The following is a 22,961-nucleotide window of genomic DNA, read 5'->3' as shown; positions in this document are numbered from 1 at the left end:
TGCTCACCAGCCCCAGGATTACTGTTAGCTGATGAGGCACCAACTTGATACAAAAATTTCAAGCAAAATACAAAATATGAAGAACAAGACCATTCTGGCCTATGAGTACAACAAGTGGTTTCTAGTGGTTGATGGCGGAAGCGGTTTGTGGATCATCAGTGTCTATGGGACTCCATTTCCCAACAGGAACAACTAACCAGGTTAACTCCTATCTTCGCGAGGCTGCTATCACCGCTGCTTAGGTTCCGGGGCTGTCCTCGCAACGCTCCTCTCCAAGCAAGGAATCTGGCCAAGATAATAGCCAGGGACAAGCTGGTGAGTACTTTGAATGTACTCGCAAACATTATGAACACGGGTATAATATAACAAACAATAATCATGTTCTGAATTATCCTAAGGTCATAACGGCAGTCACACAATAAATTCCATGATGCATGCACGCAGGTTATTTATATACATCATAAATATGCAATAATGGAGTAGAAATAACATGCACCGATCGGGTGTCTGAAGAGACGCCTCGTAAGGATAGTAAGTAACGAGCATGCCTCAGTCGGGCGTCTGAGCGACACCGCATAAAGGGCTTATAAAGTAAATATCAAACATGCCACAGTCGGCGTCTGTGCGACATCGTAAAGGGCTTGTAAGGTAAATAAATATCAAACATGTCACAGTCGGGCGTCTTGTGCGACACCACATAAAGGGCTTATAAAGTAATTAACAAGCATGCCATGGTCGGGCGTCTGTGCGACACCACATACAGGGTTTATAAGGTAAATAACAAGCATGCCACGGTCGGGCGTCTGTGCGACACCACATAAAGGGCTTATAAGGTAAATAACAAGCATGCCACAGTCGGGCGTCTGAGCGACACCACATAAAGGGCTTATAAAGTAAACAATCCTAGTAAATATCCAGGAGGTAGAACCGTCCCAGGGACAATCAATAAATGAAATATTGGAAATAGTTAGTCCACAATAATAATAAGCATAATCATCATATGTCACCGGTAGAAATCAATGTTCTGGTTTAGTAGTTTCTCCTCCGAAGACCGACACTAAGATCGACACTTGACCCGACCCAGACTGTAGTCCTTAACCATGGACACGGCTATTCAAATAGATATTATCTCTGTAGAGGGTGTACTCTTTACCCACTAGTAATGGATTCCTTTAGTCCATCGGGACTAATTCCGTCTACGGTCTTTTAATTGAAAACACACCTGACTTGCACACACCAGCTTAACTTACCGGTGTCTGGAATCACCCACGACACCTGTCAAGTAAAACTCTAAGTGGGGAGGCTACAACCTCGCGTAGCATGGGATCAAATTTATAACGCACGCTCTAAGGGGTGCCCCCCTCTTGGTCCCAACCGGAAACACCCATGCCCCGGACCAAGTGGCCTGCCTACTGGATGCAACCGGTATCTTCCACCATGGCCTCTCTGTACGGTGTGTGCCAAGAAAGGGGTGGACAACTTACTGAACCGCACCCTACATGTGGTAGAGTAAGTGGTAGTACGAAACAAGCATGGGGGTTACTAGAACAAGACTCGATCTACGGTCGACTCAGGAGGTTTATAAATTCCCTGCATGATATGTGTAACAAAAATATTTCAACCAACAGAATCACCACTCATTATACCCTACTATGCCATACCGGACATAACCGTCCCGACAGAGACCGGCGACAAGCTCACGCCTACCCAAGGCAGAGGCTTTCCCGGATTCTTTTCCGGCATGCATGCAAGGCACATGAGGATGATTACCATCACAAGTATATTCATTTCCAACAGCAAGGAAATCACAAATATGCAATTCAAGTAAATGATTGCGTCACCACATAAAATAACGCGTTCTCCGTATAGGGCGGTGTTATAAGCATGCCAACTAACACACAAAAATATTATGCTAGGGTTCAGAATGCTTGCCTTCAAGTTGTGTAGAGGCAGGGTGCATCCTAAAAACTTTTGAAAGTATCCTTCTTCTCCAAAAATCCTATTTTGAAAATATTCAAATAACACATACTTCAAAAACAGTGCAAAGAAGTTGTCTGAATTTTTTTTCAAACAAATCTTAAAATAAACTAGACTAAATTTGAGGGAGGTAGGAAAAAGAATCAACTCATTTGGAGTTTTATTTAAAAAGATATAGCCAGTCAAAGTTTAGTCAAATTTCTGGTTTTAAAAATAAAACAGAAAAAGAAAAACGCTTCGGATAAATACACGTCGAAGATGTACTATGGAAATACGCCTTCACTTATCTAGCATGGACCGGCGCTGGGTCACTGACGGTGGGCCCGCCTGGCCCACAGGTCAGGTTTGACCAGTCCACGCGCGCATCGCCTCCTCCGACCGAACAGAGGCGGAGCTCCGATGAGGCTCGCCGGCGAACAGAGGCGTCCCTCGGTGATCCAAGGACAGGGATGGATCCGCGAGATCAGGGCGGTCCTTCTGGTGGTCGACTTGTCGGCGGGGACGGAGTGAGTCATCGGCGGCGAGCTTCGCGGCGGCCGGTGGCTTCGGGAGTTTTCGGGGTTTGAACTACGGTGGCTTTTGATCACGTTTGAGGTGCTGGGCGGCTCCGCAAGATCATGTGGAGTCAGGTGGTGGCGTTGGACGGACGGGAGGGGCTCTGGTTGCGGAGAACGGAGTTGGGACGTTGGTCGAACACGTGCAAAACGCGCGCTCTGGGCGCGCTCAGAGCACGCCCAGTAGGTGCTCGGCAAAATGCCAGTGCATGCTACAGGGCTTGGGTGAGGCTGGCACTTAGCAGACCTAGGTTAGGAGCAGCTGGGAGTTTAGTGGACATGCTAGTTTGTCCAGAGGTGCAAGTTCACAGAGCAAAACAAAAATCACGTCAAAACTGTCCATGCACTCAAAGTGTTTGACAGAATGCCAAGGGCACTTAGGCATTTCTTGGAGTGCCCAAATTCTCCAGGCTAGTGTTTCTTTCGATGAATGAGAGGGTGGTAAAGGCATTTGGGCAAAAGAAGAAACTTGCTAGTGCAAGTTTTGCAAAACTTCAGTTTTGGACAGAAAGAAAAGGGCATGATATCATGTACCAAAAATGCTCCAATGAGTCCAATCTCTTGGACTTAAGAGTTTTGTAGGAAGGACTACAAGTAGGAAAAATAACCTTGGGTAGAAGAGCAAGTAAAAATATGGTTGCAGTACAAATCCTCAAGTTGGACCAGAATGAAGATGAGGTTGATTCACTCAAAATTTTCAAAGGACATCACTAGGTTTTTGCATAAAGATGTATAACATGCTCCTATTGACCTCCCCAAATTTTGGTAGAAGTCTTAAAGAAATATTTGAATAGGTTGTAGTGTAAAATTGAATTTTGACTAGATTTAAAAACTAGGGATAAAGCTGAAAATCTCTAAATGACCAAAGGTTATTTTTGCATAAAAGTGATTTAGGAACATCATAAGTCATCCCCAAAATTTGATGGAATTTTTAAAAGAATATATAAAAGGGTTGCAGTGCAAATGGAACCCTAAAACCATGAAAACCATTTTTGAGAAATAAAGCTCAGGGAAAAATAATTTTATAAATAATCCCACTGATAAAAGAATTGTCTTTCTTAAGAGGGGAAATAAGTCCAATAATGACTGAAAAGTTTTCACTTGGGGTAAAAACTCCATAATAAGAAGAAAGAGAATGGTTTTGAAATCAGAAGGAAATCCAGAAAATAAAAGTTTTAGTTTCCTGGCAAAATTTTAATTAATAAAACAAGGTTAAAATTTTTTGGGGTGTCACACCAAGGCGCCTTCTTGAGGGGGAGGCAGCTGAGGCGCCCCCGGAGCTTCGTCGCCCGCGCCGGGCGGTGCGCGATGCAACGAGAGGGACGGTGCAGGGGAGGCCCCAGCGGCGCTGACGAGCTCGGTGATGCGGGCGAGCCACTCGTCGTAGAGGTCGTCGACGGGACGGTAGTGCAGGAGCTCCCGTGCGAGGAGCAGCGCGGCGTGCACGTCCGCAGGAGCGCGATGGGCGTGGGACGAGGAGCCGACCGGAGTCATCGACGGAGTGGCGGTGTGGCCTTCTCGCCGCACTGATGGAAGCAGGGACAACGCCTGCTGTTCGTTCCCCGCCGGGCCGATGGCGGCGTTGACGGCGGGCCGCGAGGAACGGTGGCGGCGCCCACCGACGGGGGCCGTCTGAGCGACGCGAGTGGCGAGAGCGGCCCGACGCTTGGCACGGGCGCGACGTGCGTCCGACATGGATGGGATGAGCGGTGAGAACACGAGGCGACGGAAGGCGGATTCCGGTGCACCCCTACCTAGTGCGCCAAATGTCGGATTTCGGGTTCCGGCAGACCCTTGTGGTTCTAACACTGGGATGCACGCGGAGATCACACCCCCATCCTACTCATGTCTCACCGCCTTGCTAGGATCTAAACTACACGAAGAACAACACAAAGGACACAAGATTTATACTGGTTCAGGCCACCATTGTGGTGTAATACCCTACTCCAGTGTGTGGTGTGGTGGATTGCCTCTGGGGCTGATGAACAATACAAGGGAAGAACAGCCTAGCGAGGGTCTGTTCCTATGGTGGTGTTGTCCCTTTGGAGGGATCGATTCGAGATGCCGATGGATCTGTCCTCTCTACACCTGGGGGTGGCTAGTCCTATTTATAGGTGGAGGCCCTGGGCCTCTTCCCAAATATTGAGTGGGAAGGGCGCCAACAATTGGCCATTTTGAAGGGGAACATGTAGTACACTTATCTTGACTAAAGTTGGTCCTCGCCTGCCAAAGACCCTGACGATGACGCTGGCTTGGGCTCCACGATGACCTCCGTTCTGCTGCCCTGCTGGTCTTGGTCTTGTTTCACCGAAATGGTTGCCTTTGCTTGATACCCTTGCCTGCGCTTGCCCCCTTTGCACCAAAGGGGAAACAAGGACTCTGCGCAGGCCGGCGCCCGCCTGGCCTTGGTCGTCATGGCTTGCGTCACGGGCACCTTGTGAGGTACCCCGCCTTGATCTCTCCGCCTCCTCGCGAGCCAGCCTGACGAGGCCGTGCCTGAGGAAGCCTCCTGTCGCCCTTCCCCGCGAGGCTTGGCCCCTCGCGAGGGTCTTGAGCATGTGTTGATGAAGATGGGCCGTGCTGGGCCACTCCTTGAGCCACGCCGCAAGCCGCAGGCAGGCAAGTCTGGGTACCCCCGTTCCCAGAACACCGAGAACAGGTGGTCCAACGACCTGTTGGGCCCACCTGTCATAGACGCAAAGGCAGGAGAAGTAAGTCAATGAAGCTGCGTCCCTCCCTCGCGCATGAGCGTGGTGGCTCGCAGGACTCATAGAAGCTTTCACTACATGCTATCCCTCCCGCACGAGGTGGACGGACATGCAACAGTGGATTCAATACTGTAGAAGTAGGAGTAACATCATTGTTCGTCTTCTCGAAGAGGCGAAGAGCCAAGCGCAACCCGAATGTGGCAGTTGCGAACGCTCCGCGTGGTGCGATGCCTTGGAGAATGCATATAACCATGCTCTTGCATGAGACAAAATTGCTATTTGATCCCACTATTGTAGTAGTACTAGTACTTGCTACTCCCTTCGTCTAGGTGAGTAAGTCATTGAATTTGTAGCTAAGCTTCCCTCATTGATTTGTTTAACAATTAAACTCCATCATCCATTGGTTGATAGTCATTCTGCATAGGTCCACGCGCTTAGCACAATTTCCTCCTGGGGTCACCAATGTTTATTTGCTAATTAATAGCATTGCATGCAATGAACTAGCCACTGCATGTCGTGTTTGGTAGTCTCAAGTCATTAAAAGCATGCACACCTCTCATTTCTTATTGGTTGATATGTCAAGAAACAAGAAACAAGGTAGAAGTTAATGCATCGCGCCTAAGTGTTTTGGGATTATTTGGTTTTCGTAAGATGACTTACACACCTAGACGGAGGGAGTAGTATAGCCCTATAAACCGGAAAGGAGTATTTGCGTTTCTAGAGATTTCAACAAGCGACTAGACTACACCGCGTGCAGTAGTCCCTCCCTTCCGGTTTATAGGGCTCAAATCTCAAATCTCATGAAACCAAGGCATTTTGCGATTTGAGGAATGTATCTCGTACTTTACGAAACTACCCTAATTAAACTCATGCATTAATTATGTAGTTCTCTCGTTTTCCTCTCTGCCTTGGCCGCGGTGCACAATATTGAGCACTCCTATATGACTAGCCGCTCTATCTACATGCGGGACATCAAAGCATCCGGGCCCGCGTGCCATCCACCAAATCACAGCGAGGTGCTACAGTCGAGACTCACCTGTCGCCCCGGTGTGGCCGTCATGACCCGTCATATCACAAAACCCACACCTTTACCAGCAGTGGTAAAGTGGCCACGAAGTTGGACTGGACGAAGCAACCATCATTTCACTGGAATGCTTGTTGAAGCCCTTTCTCCCCTTTCTTGAAGAAAACCTCACTCCAGGCTACTCACTTCTGCCATTTTTCTTCTGTACCAACGAAGGAAAGGTGGGCGAATCAGTTATGCTGCTATATTTTCATTCCAAGAATCTTCTTTTTGCGAAGCACCAACCGATTCTCACAGCCTATTCTTTTCCCATTTTCATTGCGATTGTGGTTTCCTTTTGATTGCTTTTTGTTTGTCAGTTCATTGATGGATCCTCGAGCACTAGGCAAAGAGTTGCTGGCAGACAACCCACTGGAGACAGCGATCTCCAGGAAGCAAGCACCGACCAACGAGTTGACATGTTGGCAGGCCAACCCATGGAGATGAAGAACTCCAAGAAACAAGCACCGGCCAAAGAGTTGACGACGTTGGCGGACAAACTCCTCAAAGAAAGTTGGAAGAATAGCAAGGGCCCCATCGTGCCTACCCCAGAAACTCTGATGGCCACCTATGCGAGGCTCAAGGCCGAGTTTGAGGAGATAGTCTCCGTTGAGAAGCAGTATTCCCCTGGCAAGGTGATGTCCCCCATCAAGGATGAGGAGATGGCCCCTGGAGGGATGAGATCCCCCGGTGAGCTGCACAAGGTAATAAAATAATGGCTTATTACCATATTTGTGGTTTTTGATTATTTGCAATGTGCTTGGTAATATGTTAGGGTTGTGCAGGTGCCAGTGGACGTCCTTGATGATTCCGATGTCGCGGCCCGTCCTGTGGACAACGCCGCAGAGATCGTTTTCGATGTCGTGGTCCGTCCTGTTGGCATCGCCCCGGAGATCGATTTCGATGCTGCTGTCCATCCTATGGACATTGCCCCAGAGATCCATTCTGATGTCGCGGTCAGTCCTATGGACATCGCCCCAGAGATCGATTCCCATGCCGCTGTCCGTGCTGTGGTCATTGCCCGAGAGATCGATGGCAAGAAATAGTTGGTCGCGCTAATCCTTCAGGGTAGTTTGCATTGCCCTGTGTTAAATTACTAGAACGATGTGTGTCATCAAACCATCTTAGGGCTAGTGCACTGTCTTGTGTGGGCGGTACTTGCTACTTTTGTTTGATAGTGAATCATGCGAACCCTCTCCGAGTTATGGAAACAGATGTATCCTCACTAGCTTTTGATGTAATATATGGCATGCTTAGATGTAAGTTTGAACTGTTTATCATATCAGCATGGCTTGTTTGATGATTCTTGGTGTTAGTAGGCTAGCTACTGTGCGAGCTATAGTACTTGCAAAACACTCACCGAAGAGAAACGTTGGGGCTGACGAGCTCGTGGTACGCTTATCCTTATCCGTCGTTGATCGACCAATAGCCCAAGCTCCTAAAATTGTAGGCTTAGCTATCAATCAGATAATAGTCGACACAGATACATTCAGGCCTCATTTGGTTCATAGGGTAGGAAAATCGTAGCAAAAGTACAGAGATGTACAACACAAAATCATAGCAATGAAGAGACGTACTCCCTCTGTTCCAAAATAGATGACCTAGGCAGGCTAGTTTGGCCTAGTGGATTTCAGTGATATGACGTGGTATAGTGTCGTCCAGTCTTCACGTGTGGTAGCAGTATTGCAGGTATAGTAAGTTTTCTTGAAGAAGCAGAATTCAACGAAGTCATGATGGTTCCTTCATCCGAACAACTTACAGTGGGAAAGGTTGGGCCTGCGATACGACTGGGGTAGACCAGGATAATTTTTCGCATGGCAGGTGGACTAGGATGGTTGACGTCCCACATGTCGGCGAATGAAAGTATTCTTTCTGATATAGAGGACAAGCAACGAGTATTCATTATTTATTTTTGATGAAAGCTATTGTCTCCACTGTTACGACGGAGGACTGTGAAACACGGCAGCCCAGTGAACTTGGCATGTGCACCACTCCCTCCTTCCTCATGTAATGCCACCATACTGTTGACTATAAGGTTGGCTATAAGGTCACAACTTTTTCTCACTTTCTCTCTATCTATTTCCTCTCAAATGTTTTTTACCTTTCTTTTTTAGACACAATTGTTTTTATGCCTTTTTTTAGAATTATTTTTTTATACCTAGGAGGACGTGTAGAGACGGGCTCTTGCAGTGCCCACTCTTGACTTTGTCAACGCCTCTCTCTCCTCCACATAAGCGGGCTTATAGCATGCATGGCATCGTGAGGGGCCAGGGCGGTCAGAGCGGGCTCCGAAAGCGGTCCGGACTCCAGCATGGCCCACCTCACATTATCACCATATATTCCTTGGAGTCCGTGCTTGGCGGTGATGACCCACAAGTGTAGGGGATCTATCGTAGTCCTTTCGATAAGTAAGAGTGTCGAACCCAATGAGGAGTAGAAGGAAATAGCAAGTGGTTTTCAAAAAGGTTTTCTCTGCAAGCACTGAAATTGTAGGTAACAGATAGTTTTGTGATAAGATAAATTGTAGCGAATAACAAGCAACTAAAGTAAATAAAGTGCAGCAAGGTGGCCCAATCCTTTTTGTAGCAAAGGACAAGCCTGGACAATTTCTTATAATGAGAAAAGAGCTCCTGAGGACACATTGGAATTATCATCAAGCTAGTTTTCATCACGCTCATATGATCCGCGTTCGGTACTTTGATAATTTGATATGTGGGTGGACTGGTGCTTGGGTACTGCCCTTACTTAGACAAGCATCCCACTTATGATTAACCGCTATTGCAAGCATCCGCAACTACAAAAGAAGTATAAAGGTAAACCTAACCACATCATTAAACATATGGATCCAAATCAGCCCATTACGAAGCAACGCATAAACTAAGGTTTAAGCTTCTGTCACTCTAGCAACCCATCAGCTACTTATTACTTCCCAATGCCTTCCTCTAGGCCCAAATAATGGTGAAGTGTCATGTAGTCGACGTTCACATAACACCACTAGAGGAAAGACAACATACATCTCATCAAAATATCGAACGAATACCAAATTTGCATGACTACTAATAGCAATTCTTCACCCATGTCCTCAGGAACAAACGTAACTATTCACAAAGCATGTTCATGTTGATAATCAGAGGAGTAATAATATGCATTAAGGATCTAAACATATGATCTTCCACCAAGTAAACAAATTAGTATCAACTACAAGGAGTAATCAACACTACTAGCAACCCACAGGTACCAATTTGTGGTTTTGATACAAGATTGGATACAAGAGATGAACTAGGGTTTTGAGAGGGGATGGTGTTATTGAAGATGTTGATGGAGATTGACCCCCTCCAGATGAGAGGATCATTGGTGATGACGATGGTGATGATTTCCCCCTCCCAGAGGGAAGTTTCCCCGGCAGAACAGCTCTGCCGGAGCTCTAGATTGGTTCCGCCAAGGTTCAGCCTCGTGGCGGCGGAGTTTCGTCCCGTAAGCTTTCCTCTGATTTTTTTCCAGGGTAAAAGCCTTCATATAGCAGAAGATGGACACCGGAGGGCCACCAGGGGGCACAGGAGACAGGGGGCGCACCCAGTAGGGGTGGGCGCGGCCCCCACCCTCCTGGCTAGGGTGTGGGCCCCCTCTGATGTTTCTTTCGCTCAATAATTCTTAATAATTCCAAAAATAAGTTCCGTTGAGTTTCAGGATTTTGGGAGCAGTGCAGAATAGGTTTCCAATGTTTGCTCCTTTTCCAGCCAGAATTCCAGCTGCCGGCATTCCCCCTCTTCATGGTAATCCTTGTAAAATAAGAGAGAATAGCCATAAGTAATGAGATATAATGTGGAACACAGCCCATAATGCAATAAATATTGATATAAAAGCATGGTGCAAAATGGACGTATCAACTCCCCCAAGCTTAGACCTCGCTTGTCCTCAAGCGGAAGCCGATATCAAAAAATATGTCCACATGTTTAGAGATAGAGGTGTTGATAAAAATAAAATACAGATATGAGGGTATCATGATCATTCTTATAATAGCAACATATATAGATTTTATCATATAATTTCTTATGCTCTAGTAACAATCAATTCACAATGTCAAGTATGGTTCAGAAACTTCAATGGGAACTAACAAACTATAATCTCAGTCATTGAAGCAATTGCAATTTATCATAACATAAGAAAGAGTCAAGAATAGAGCTTTTCAGCAAGTCCACATACTCAACTATCATGTAGTCTCCTACAATTGCTAACACTCACACAATACTTGTGGTTATGGAGTTTCAACCGGACACTGAGAAAGATAGGGGCTTATTATGTTGCCTCCCAACGTATTCACCTTTAGGTGATGTCAACAATAATAGTCCATGCTAACTTACATCCAATTGGATATATATATATATATATATATATATATATATATATATATATATATATATATATATATATATATATCAAGATCTTTTCAAACACGAAGAGCTTGCCAAAGGATAAAATGAAAAACGGAAACGTGAAGATCACCTTGACTCAAGCATAAAGTAAAAACATAAAGTAAAAGATAGGCCCTTCGCAGAGGGAAGCAGAGGTTGTCATGTGCTTTTAGGGTTGGATGCATAGAATCTTAATGCAAAATAACGTCACTTTATATTGCCACTTGTATGTGGACCTTTATTATGCAGTCCGTCGCTTTTATTGCTTCCAAAACAAGATCGTATAAAGCTTATTTTCTCTGCACTAATAAGTCATACATATTTAGAGAGCAATTTTTATTGCCTGGAACATGACAACTTACTTGAAGGATCTTGCTCAATCCATACATAGGTATGGTGGACTCTCATGGAAAAATTGGGTTTAAGGATATTTGGAAACACAAGTAGTATCTCTAATTGGTGCAAGGAATTTGGCTAGCATGAGGGGGAAAGGCAAGCTCAACATGTTTGGAAGGTCAATGACAGTATACTTTAACTGAGATGTGAGAAAACATAAACCATTACGTTGTCTTCCTTGTCCAACATCAACTCTTTTAGCATGTCATACTTAATGAGTGCTTCACAATCATAAAAGATGTCCAAAATAGTATATTTGTATGTGAAACCTCTCTTTCCTTATTACTTCCTATTAATTGCAACGATGATCAAAACTAAGTTTGTCAACTCTCAACAACTTTTATGCCTCATACTTTCTATGTGTGAAGTCATTACTATCCATAAGATCAATATGAACTTGTTTATTCTTTTTGTTCTTTCTACTTTCTCAAGATCATAGCAAAAGCAAAGCCCTTGACTCAACACTAATCTTTATTATAGATAGCTCATGGACTCAATTAAATAAAGAGATCACAAAGCAAAACTCAAAACTACTTTATACTCAAACTTCAATCTACTAGATCAAGATGCTACTAAAAGGATAGAACTAAATAAAACGGTAAAGATAGGAGTGTGATGGTGATATGATATCGGGGCACCTCCCCCAAGCTTGGCAGTTGCCAAGGGGAGTGCCCATACCCATGTGATTATGTCCTCGGAGGTGGTGAAGTAGGAGTTGTTGATGATGTAGGCTTGTCGTCCATCTTCCAAGGCATAGGCTCACCATCATAGAAGGATGATCGAGTCTCCGGATCCTTAAATCTGCAGCCAAACTCATCCTCTTGAATCTATGTTCATACTCACAGTTTTGGTTTTGCAGGTCATAGATATGGGCTTGGAGGTGCTCGATTTTCTCTTGAAGCTTGAAGATGGTCTCCCCAATGACCTTAGCATCTAGCTTGTGGTTGTTGGTGAACTCTGTGATCATCATCTGGTTGGTGTTGAGTCCACGCTCCATCATCCCTTGGCACTTGAAAACTTGTTGCTCCATGGCTTCGAGCTTTGTCTCCACGCTTCCGGTACGCCTTGGTGTAGGACCTTGAGAAGAGGTGTCTAGAGGGGGGGGGGGTGATTAGACACTAAGTAACAAAGTTCCAGTTTTTAAATTTCCTTAAAGTTTAAGTGGAGTTTAGGCACAAGTTTAACATTCACAACACATAGCAAGCAAGCATGCAAGAGTATATGAGCAGAGGAAAGTAAAGCATGCAACTTGCAAGAATGTAAAGGGAAGGGTTTGGAGGATTCAAACGCAATTGGAGACACGGATGTTTTTGGCGTGGTTCCGATAGGTGGTGCTATCATACATCCACGTTGATGGAGACTTCAACCCACGAAGGGTAACGGTTGCGCGAGTCCACGGAGGGCTCCACCCACGAAGGGTCCACGAAGAAGCAACCTTGTCTATCCCACCATGGCCGTCGCCCACGAAGGACTTGCCTCACTAGCGGTAGATCTTCACAAAGTAGGCGATCTCCTTGCCCTTATAAACTCCTTGGTTCAACTCCACAATCTTGTCGGAGGCTCCCAAGTGACACCTAGCCAATCTAGGAGACACCACTCTCCAAGAAGTAACAAATGGTGCATTCATGATGAACTCCTTGCTCTTGTGCTTCAAATGATAGTCTCCCCAACACTCAACTCTCTCTCATAGGATTTGGATATGGTTGAAAGAAGATTTGAGTGGAAAGCAACTTGGGGAAGGCTAGAGATCAAGATTCATATGGTAGGAATGGAATATCTTGGCCTCAACACATGAGTAGGTAGTTCTCTCTCAAAGATAGGATGCTGGAAGTGTAGGTTCAGTCTGATGGCTCTCTTTATGAATGAAGAGGAGGTGGAGGGGTATATATAGCCTCCACACAAAATCTAACCGTTACACACAATTCACCAAACTCGGTGGGACCGAATCAACAAACTCGGTCAGACCGATTTAGCAAATTTAGTGACCGTTAGGATTTTCGGTGGGACCGAAATGCAACTCGGTAAGACCGATATGGTTAGGGTTAGGGCATAACATAATCTCGGTGAGACCGATTACACAAACTCGGTGGGAACGATTTTGGTAATTAGCTAACCAGAGAGTTGGTCAGGTAAACTCGGTGGGACCGATTATTCAAACTTGGTGGGACCGATTTTGGTAACGAGTCAACCAGGAAGTTTGCATTGTAATCTCGGTAGTACCGATTGCTCAAACTCGGCGAGACCGATTTTGGTAATGGACATACACAAAGAGATTACAATCCCATCTCGGTGAGACCGAGATCCCTATCAGTGACACCGATTTGCCTAGGGTTTGTGGCAGTGGCTAAGACATCCAAACTCGGTGGCGCCGGATAGAAAGAATCAGTGGGGCCGAGTTTGACTTTAGGTTTAGGACATATGTGTGGAAGTGGGAAAGTGGTTGAGGGTATTTGGAGCATATCACTAAGCACTTGAAGCAAGAGACTCATTAAGCAACACCTCATCCCTCCTTGATAGTATTGGCTTTTCCTATAGACTCAATGTGATCTTGGATCAATAAAATGTAAAATGAAGAGTCTTGAGCTTGAAGCTTGAGCCAATCCTTTGTCCTTAGCATCTTGAAGGAGTTCCCACATCCTTTAGTCCATGACACTCCATTGTTGAACTTATCTGAAACATACTAGATAAAAGTGTTAGTCCAACAAGAGATATGTTGACATTAATTACCAAAACCACCTAGGGAGCACTTGTGCTTTCAATCTCCCCCTTTTTGGTAGTTGATGACAACATACATCAAAGCTCTAGATAAAGATATAGAGAATAGAAAGTAAAGCTTTGGAAGGACATGTAACAAGCATAGTCTCCCCCTACATGTATGCAATCATGTGAATATGAAATATAGAAGCATGTGAGAGCATAACCATGATAGAGCAGGCAGTGTGTTACATGTATCTTGTCCATATGCATCAGAGCATAGAATATTAAAGAAAATACCTTCATGCCCATGAGTCCTTCTTGCAAACAGTATGTACATCAGCAAGAATTCCTCATTCACATGATTGTGATGCATATACTTACCTTGTAGTCTTGAGTTGGCTTAGGATGGAATGAACCTGCGAAAATAAGGTTAGGTAACACAGATGCACCTACTAGCCAGACCAAACAAAAGAAACCACAAGAATACCAAGACTGGGATGACATCTAGAGAGTGAGTACTAAGTACTACATTGGATTAGACATGTCCCCAAGAGTAAAGATATGCAATGAATTTGAATGATTTCTTTCCCTTAGATGTCTTGCTCCCCCTGAATCTAGCATGGGATACTGGGAGAAGATAGGGAACAGAAAATCAGAGCTGAAAGATATAAATGAACAGAGCTAATGCAAACTAATGCAAATAAGCACATATGAACATGTCTTTCCCCTCAAGAAGACATGTGGCATCTCTCCTCTTGAACACCAAGCATTTGGGATCCTTGAGAAATACTTTCTACTTGAGTATTCTCTCCCCCTGGAGATCTCTCTCTCCCTCTGAGGATCTCTCTCCCCCTGAGGAGGTGATACTCTTTCTCTGATGTGATCTCTTTAAGTGATAAGCTTTGATGTGATCTCTCTCTCCCCCTTTGACATCAATTTCCAAGAAGGATTTTCTGGAATCCGTTGAATGGGTTTGATCCTTGAGTCACAGCACAAAGCATTTAAAAAAATGTGATGCTTGTAGAGGACAAGATTCATTGAGTGGAGCTGGATCAGAGATAACACAGAATAAGTGGCAAGCTGTTTTTCCTGTTGTGAAATCGGTGGCACCGAGTGGTATGCTTCGGTTGGAACGAAAGGATTCGGTTGGACCGAAAATAACAAATCGGTGTAACCGAGTTCATCGCAGAGAAAACACTTGTCACCTCAGCTCACTAGACTAATAAGATCTCACAAAGATTTGCAATGAATTAACTGAATGATATGCAATGAAATTGATGCAGAAAATTCAGAGAAAACAGAAGGAAATCTAGATGAAGTTTTTTTTGAAAGGGGAAACAAATCTGCATGAGACAAATGCAAAATCACAGAAAAGAACACAAGAGAACTTCATCTAGAGATGGTCGGCGACAAAGTCACCTATGTTAGAGTATATTGACTTAGGAGTCAAGTGAGATCACTTGATCATAGGTCATACTCATCGTTTAAGCTCAAAATGGGGTTGCCATTTTTCGTTTAAGCATCTTGATGTATTCACATCTTGTCCAGTTACTTTAACTCATGACTTGGAGTAAAGCTTCTCTAAGATGGAATAACATACCTTGGTTGGTGGTGTTGTCCATGTAGTTGAACTTGCGTGGCTTGCTCAAGGTTGATGTAGCTCATCAAGAGTTGGGAGCACCACTTGGAATTGGAGTCCATCTACCTACATGGGTTAGTTCTTGCAAGGAAGAGCACTTGTGTATCCAAAAATGACAATCATGAAGCTCAACATAGAATTTTTCAAAGGATATGTTTGAATGGTTCCGTGCTTCCTTTTCTTCAACCACCATAGTGTAGAGACTTGGTGATGTAGAGATTGCTCAAGATATGAGTAGATTACAACCTCATGGAATTAGATTCATCCAAGTACCTACATGGGTTAGATAACATGCAAGATACAAATATATCCAAGACACAAGATTTTCATCATAAGAGAGATATCAAGGATTAGTCATAAGCTCATGTCTTGCATGTATCCAATGGAGTTTCTACTCCAAGTTTGAAGCATCAATGATGTGCAATTCTCCTATTAACCTGCAAAACACTTTCTCATCAAGAGGTTTAGTGAATATATCCGCTAATTGCTTTTCGGTGCGAACATGCTTAAGATCAATGTCACCCTTAGCAACATGATCTCGAATGAAATGATGACGAACTTCAATATGCTTAGTTCGAGAATGTTGCACAGGATTATGACCAATTTTGATAGCACTTTCATTGTCACAAAGCAATGGAACATGTTTAACATATATCCCATAATCTTTAAGAGTTTGGGTCATCCAAAGTAATTGAGCACAACATGAACCAGTAGCAATGTATTCCGCTTCGGCAGTGGATAAGGATACCGAGTTTTGTTTCTTGGAGGACCAAGACACAAGAGATCTACCAAGAAATTGACATGTACCCGAAGTGGACTTTCTATCAACCTTGTCTCCGGCATAGTCCGAGTCGGAGTAGCCAACAAGATCGAAAGAGGCCCTCTTAGGATACCAAATGCCAAAATTTGGTGTATGGATTAAGTATCTCACTATCCTTTTCACGGCCTTAAGATGACATTCTTTAGGAGCAGCTTGATATCGTTCACACATGCACACACTTAGCATAATATCGGGACGTGAAGCACATAGATATAACAATGAACCAATCATAGAGCGATAAACCTTTTGATCAACCGGTTCATCATCTTTGGTTAAGTCAAGATGTCCACTAGTAGGCATGGGTGTAGTCATACCTTTGCATTCTTGCATATTGAACTTCTTGAATAAGTACTTGGTGTACTTCTTTTGAGAAACAAAAGTACCTTCCTTAGTTTGCTTGATTTGCAACCCAAGAAAGAATTTGAGTTCACTCATCATAGACATCTCAAACTTCTCCGACATTAGCTTCCCAAACTTTTCACTAAAATGAGGGTTAGTTGAACCAAATATAATATCATCAACATAAATTTGGCACACAAATAGTTCTCCATTAACCCTTTTAGTAAAAAGAGTATAATCAATTTTTCCAATTTCAAAGCCTTTTTCAATAAGGAACTTGGTCAAGCATTTATACCATGCTCTAGGAGCCTGTTTAAGACCATAAAGAGCTTTAATGACCGCTAATTGTTCATCAGGAAAGCTATCATTAATAGGCAGTGGGTCATCAAGAACATTCTCTAACCTAGACAGGTTGTCTGCAACGGGGTTCTCATCTCCCTTTCTATCAATAATATGCAAATCAAATTCTTGGAGCAAGAGAACCCATCTAATGAATCTAGGCTTAGCATATTTCTTTTCCAAAAGATATTTAAAAGCAGCATGGTCAGTGTGAATAGTAATTTTGGAATCAACAATATAAGGTCTAAACTTATCACAAGCAAACACAACTGCTAAAAACTCTTTTTCAGTAGTAGCATAATTTCTCTGGGCAGTATCAAGAGTCTTCCTAGCATACATGATAACATTCAATTTCTTATCAACTCTTTACCCTAGAACATCACCTACAGCATAATCACTAGCATCACACATAATTTCAATGGGAAAGTTCCAATCATGTGGCTAAACAATAGGTACAGTGATCAAAGCTTTTTTAAGTATTTCAAATGCTTCTACACAATCATCATCAAAGACAAAAGGAATATCTTTTTGCAATAAATTAGTCAGAGGCCTAGAGATTTTAGAAAAGTCCTTAATGAACCTCCTATAAAAACTGGCATGACCAAGGAAACTTCTTATACCTTTTATGTCCTTGGGACATGGCATCTTTTCAATAGCATCAACTTTGGCTTTATCAACTTCAATACCTCTCTCAGAAATCTTATGCCCCAAGACAATGCCTTCATTAACCATAAAGTGGCACTTTTCCCAATTCAAGACGAGACTAGTGTCTTCACATCTCTGCAAAACTCGATCAAGGTTTCTCAAGAAATCATCAAAAGAGGATCCATAAACGGAGAAATCATCCATGAATACCTCACAAATCTTTTCACAAAAGTCAGAGAATATAGCCATCATGCATCTTTGAAAGGTAGCAGGTAGATTACATAAACCAAAAGGCATACGTCTATAAGCAAAAGTACTGAAAGAGCAAGTAAAAGTAGTTTTAGATTGATCCTTCGCTGATACAGGTATTTGAGAGAAACCAGAATAACCATCTAGAAAGCAGAAATGTGTGTGTTTGGATAGTCTTTCTAGCATTTGATCAATAAAAGGTAAAGGGTAATGATCTTTCTTAGTAGCTTTATTTAATTTACGGAAATCAATTACCATCCTATAACCTGTAATAATTCTTTGCGGGATCAATTCATCTTTATCATTAGGAATGACAGTAATACCTCCCTTTTTAGGAACACAATGGACAGGGCTTACCCAATCACTATCAACAACGGGATAAATTTTACCTTTCTCAAGGAGCTTTAGTATCTCCTTTCTTACCACTTCTTTCATCTTAGGATTCAATCGTTGTTGAGGATCTCTAACTGGTTTGGCATCGTCCTACAAATTAATTTTGTGTTGGCATAACATGGGACTAATGCCCTTGAGATCATCCAGAGTATATCCAATAGCATCACGGTGCTTCTTCATAGTTTTCAATAATCTTTCTTCTTCTTGCTCTGAAAGGTTAACACTAATAATAACATGATATATTTTCTTTTCATCAAGATAAGCATACTTAAGATTATCAGGTAATAGTTTGAGTTCAAACACAGGATCACCCTTGGGTGGAGGGGGATCCCCTAGAATTTCAATAGGTAGGTTGTGTTTCAGAATAGGTTCCTGTTGAAGGAACACTTCATCTATTTCCCTTCTTTCCATCATAAACATATCATTTTCATGGTCTAGAAAATATTGTTCTAACAGGTCAGTAGGAGGAACGGCAATAGAAGCAAGATCAATAATCTCATCCTTACTAGGTGATTCTCTATCACGAGGTTGTCTACGAAACTTAGCAAAATTAAACTCATGAGACATACCCTCTAGGCCAATTGTAACGGTGTCCTTTTCACAATCAATCTTAGCATTAACAGTATTCAAGAAGGGTCTACCAAAAATAATGGGACAAAAATCATCTTGTGGGGAACTAAGAACAAGAAAATCAGTAGGATATTTAACCTTCCCACACAAGACTCCAACATCTCTAACAATCCCAACTGGTGAAATCGTATCTCTATTAGCAAGCTTGATAGTAACATCAATACCTTCCAATTCAACGGGTGTAATATCATGCATAATTTCTTTATATAAATCATAGGGTATTGCACTAGCACTACCACCCATATCACATAAACCATGATAACAATGATCTCCTATTTTAACAGAAATAACAAGCATGCCTACCACAGGTCTATGTATCTTAGCATCTGGTTTAACAATATTAGCAGTCTCGCCATAGAAATAAATAACATGCCCATCTAAATAACCATCCAAGAGATCTTTAACCATAGCAATACTAGGTTCAACTTTGATTTTCTCAGGAGGTGTATAAGTCCTAGTATTACTCTTACGAACAACAGTCGAAGTTTTAGCATGATCCTTTATCCTAACAGGAAAAGGAGGTTTCTCAACATAAGTAGTAGGAACAATAGGATCACTATAAGTGACAGTCTTTTCTTCAACTGTAATAGTTGCAACTACTTTTACTTCAATGGGAGGATTATATTTAAACCACTTCTCCTTAGGGAGATCAATGTGAGTAGCAAAAGATTCACAGAAAGAAGCTACTATCTCAGAGTCAAGTCCATATTTAGCGCTAAATCCACGAAAAGCATCGGTATCCATAAAAGATTTAACACAATCAAACATAGGTGTCATACCTGACTCCTTACCATCGTCAGAACCCCAATCTTCAGAGTTGCATTTAATTCTTTCCAATAAGTCCCATTTGAATTCAATAGTCTTCTGCATATAAGAACCAACATAGGAAGTATCAAGCAAGCTTTGATCATTGTGAGAAAGCCGAGCATAAAATTTTTGAATAATCATTTCTCTGGGGAGCTCATGATTGGGGCATGAATATAACATTGATTTAAGCCTCTCGCAAGCTTGAGCGATGCTTTATCCTTCGCGAGGCCAGAAATTATATATGTAATTACGATCACGATGAACAAGATGCATAGGATAGAACTTCTGGTGAAATTCCAACTTCAATCGTTTATAATTCCAAGATCCCGTATCATCACATAGCCTATACCATGTCAATGCATGTCCCTTCAAAGATAAAAGACCTTCCTTTTGACAACATCATCGGGATTACCTACAAGCTTAAATAATCCACAAACTTCATCCACAAAGATAAGGTGTAAATCGGGATGCAATGTTCCATCTCCTGCAAATGGATTAGCTAGCAGTTTCTCTATCATACCCGAAGGAATCTCAAAGTAAATATTTTCAGTAGGTTCAGTAGCTTGAGGAGCAACTCTTTGCTCTTCTGGTCGGGGTGAAGATACCCCGAACATGCCCCTTAAAGGATTAGTTTCCATAGCAACAAGTGACAGAAAATTTTAGCACACTATATAAATGTTTCCTTACCAAGTTCCACTCACCAAAAGCGCTACACTCCCCGGCAACGGCGCCAGAAAAGAGTCTTGATGACCCACAAGTATAGGGGATCTATCTTAGTCCTTTCGACAAGTAAGAGTGTCGAACCCAACGAGGATCAGAAGGAAATAGCAAGCGGTTTTCAGTAAGGTTTTCTCTACAAGCACTGAAATTGTAGGTAACAGATAGTTTTGTGATAAGATAAATTGTAACGAGTAACAAGCAATGAAAGTAAATAAAGTGCAGCAAGGTGGCCCAATCCTTTTTGTAGCAAAGGAAAAGCCTGGACAATTTTTTATAATGAGAAAAGAGTTCCCGAGGACACATGGGAATTATCGTCAAGCTAGTTTTCATATGATTCGCGTTTGGTACTTTGATAATTTGATATGTGGGTGGACCAGTGCTTTGGTACTGCCCTTACTTGGACAAGAATCCCACTTATGATTAACCCCTATTGCAAGCATCCGCAACTACAAAAGAAGTATTAAGGTAAACCTAACCACATCATTAAACATATGGATCCAAATCAGCCCCTTACGAAGCAACGCATAAACTAGGGTTTAAGCTTCTGTCACTCTAGCAACCCATCATATACTTATTACTTCCCAATGCCTTCCTCTAGGTCCAAATAATGGTGAAGTGTCATGTAGTCGACGTTCACATAACACCACTAGAGGAAAGACAACATACATCTCATCAAAATATCGAACGAATACCGAATTCACATGACTACTAATAGCAAGACTTCACCTATGTCCTCAGGAACAAACGTAACTACTCACAAAGCATGTTCATGTTCATAATTAGAGGAGTAATAATATGCATTAAGGATCTGAACATATGATCTTCCACCAAGTAAACCAATTAGCATCAACTACAAGGAGTAATCAACACTACTAGCAACCCACATGTACCAATTTGTGGTTTTGATACAAGATTGGATACAAGAGATGAACTAGGGTTTTGAGAGGAGATGGTGCTGGTGAAGATGTTGATGGAGATTGACCCCCTCCCGATGAGAGGATCGTTGGTGATGACGATGGTGATGATTTCTCCCTCCCGGAGGGAAGTTTCCCCGGCAGAACAGCTCTGCCGGAGCTCTAGATTGGTTCCGCCAAGGTTCAGCCTCGTGGCGGCAGAGTTTCGTCCCGTAAGCTTGCCTCTGATTTTTTTCCAGGGTAAAAGCCTTCATATAGCAGAAGATGGACACCGGAGGGCCACCAGGGGGCCCAGGAGACAGGGAGCGCGCCCCCCACCCTCCTCGCCAGGGTGTGGGCCCCCTCTGGTGTTTCTTTCGCTCAATAATTCTTATTAATTCCAAAAATAAGTTTCATGGTGTTTCAGGATTTTTGGAGCAGTGCAGAATAGGTTTCCAATGTTTGCTCCTTTTCCAGCCAGAATTCCAGCTGCCGGCATTCCCCATCTTAGTGGTAATCCTTGTAAAATAAGAGAGAATAGCCATAAGTATTGAGATATAATGTGTAATAACAGCCCATAATGCAATAAATATTGATATAAAAGCATGATGCAAAATGGATGTATCAGGCGGGCGGGCGATCTCTTCTCCCTCCCCCGTTTCTCTCTTCTCAACCGATGCCTGCTGAGCGATTAGATTTCGGCTATCGACAGTTTATTCAATTGCAGTCCCACATGTCAGTGAAATTGCAAGACAATGTGTCTCCCCTCTGGTGAGCGGCGTGCGAGCCGGACTGTCGGGGGTGCGACATGTACGAGTCATAAGTGTGCCGCCTTTTCCTTTAGAACTTGCAAAGCGTAACATTTTCGCGCGATCGATCGATAGAAGTCTAGAACAAAATGACGAGGGCGGTGCTTTCCCGCTCGTTAGGCGGGCTAGTTTGAGTAATATGACGTGCTATAGTGCCGTCCACTTGCTCCATTTTTATGTAAGCAAGAGTTTACACTCTTACGCGGGAGGAGTGCGAAACACCACGGATCCGATTTTGATCGAGGGATAACTGTTCCCTGCCAAATAATGGAGCACTGTTAGCGATTATAGCGTGATAGTTAGGGCATCTCCTGCGCTGGCGCACAAATTTACACCGGCATCTGTCCGAGGACACTGATGGATGCCATCTGATGCTGCCCGCATACCTTTCGACAACTATATGAACTAACCGAACAAAATTCATGCAAACAAAGCAAATTTCAAATTAATCGGATGAAATTCATTACATTTCGAAAACTTTTCCTCCAAACTGGACGAAATTCATTACATATTTCGCACAAACCGTACTAAAACGAACTGTAAACCTAATATAAACGATAGCCGACGCCCGACCACCATGTCCAGCCATGAACCCAAGAAAGCTGGCCATTGCCTTTGCCTCCTCCTTATCCGCCTCAATAACCTCCTCCTCCGGAGCACAAAGTTCTGAATTTCTGCCTCCGCGCCGCCGTCAAGCAGCTAATCGGCCGCCGATGTTTACCCCACCAAGCTTGGCGTCGACTGAGTGGAGTAGCGGTGGCCTTCCTGGGACCAGAGCGGCGGCGACCTACCATGTACTACTCTTCCTCGCTGTCGGCTGCGCCCGCGCATGCGCGCCGGCTTCGTGGTCGTGGCGGCGGAGGGTGGCCCG

The sequence above is a fragment of the Triticum dicoccoides genome, chromosome 5B (genome assembly GCF_002162155.2).
Source record: "Triticum dicoccoides isolate Atlit2015 ecotype Zavitan chromosome 5B, WEW_v2.0, whole genome shotgun sequence".
NCBI classification, from domain to species: Eukaryota; Viridiplantae; Streptophyta; class Magnoliopsida; order Poales; family Poaceae; genus Triticum; species Triticum dicoccoides.
The sequence above is the reverse complement of the archived record's forward strand: the minus strand, read 5'-3'. Positions refer to the sequence as shown.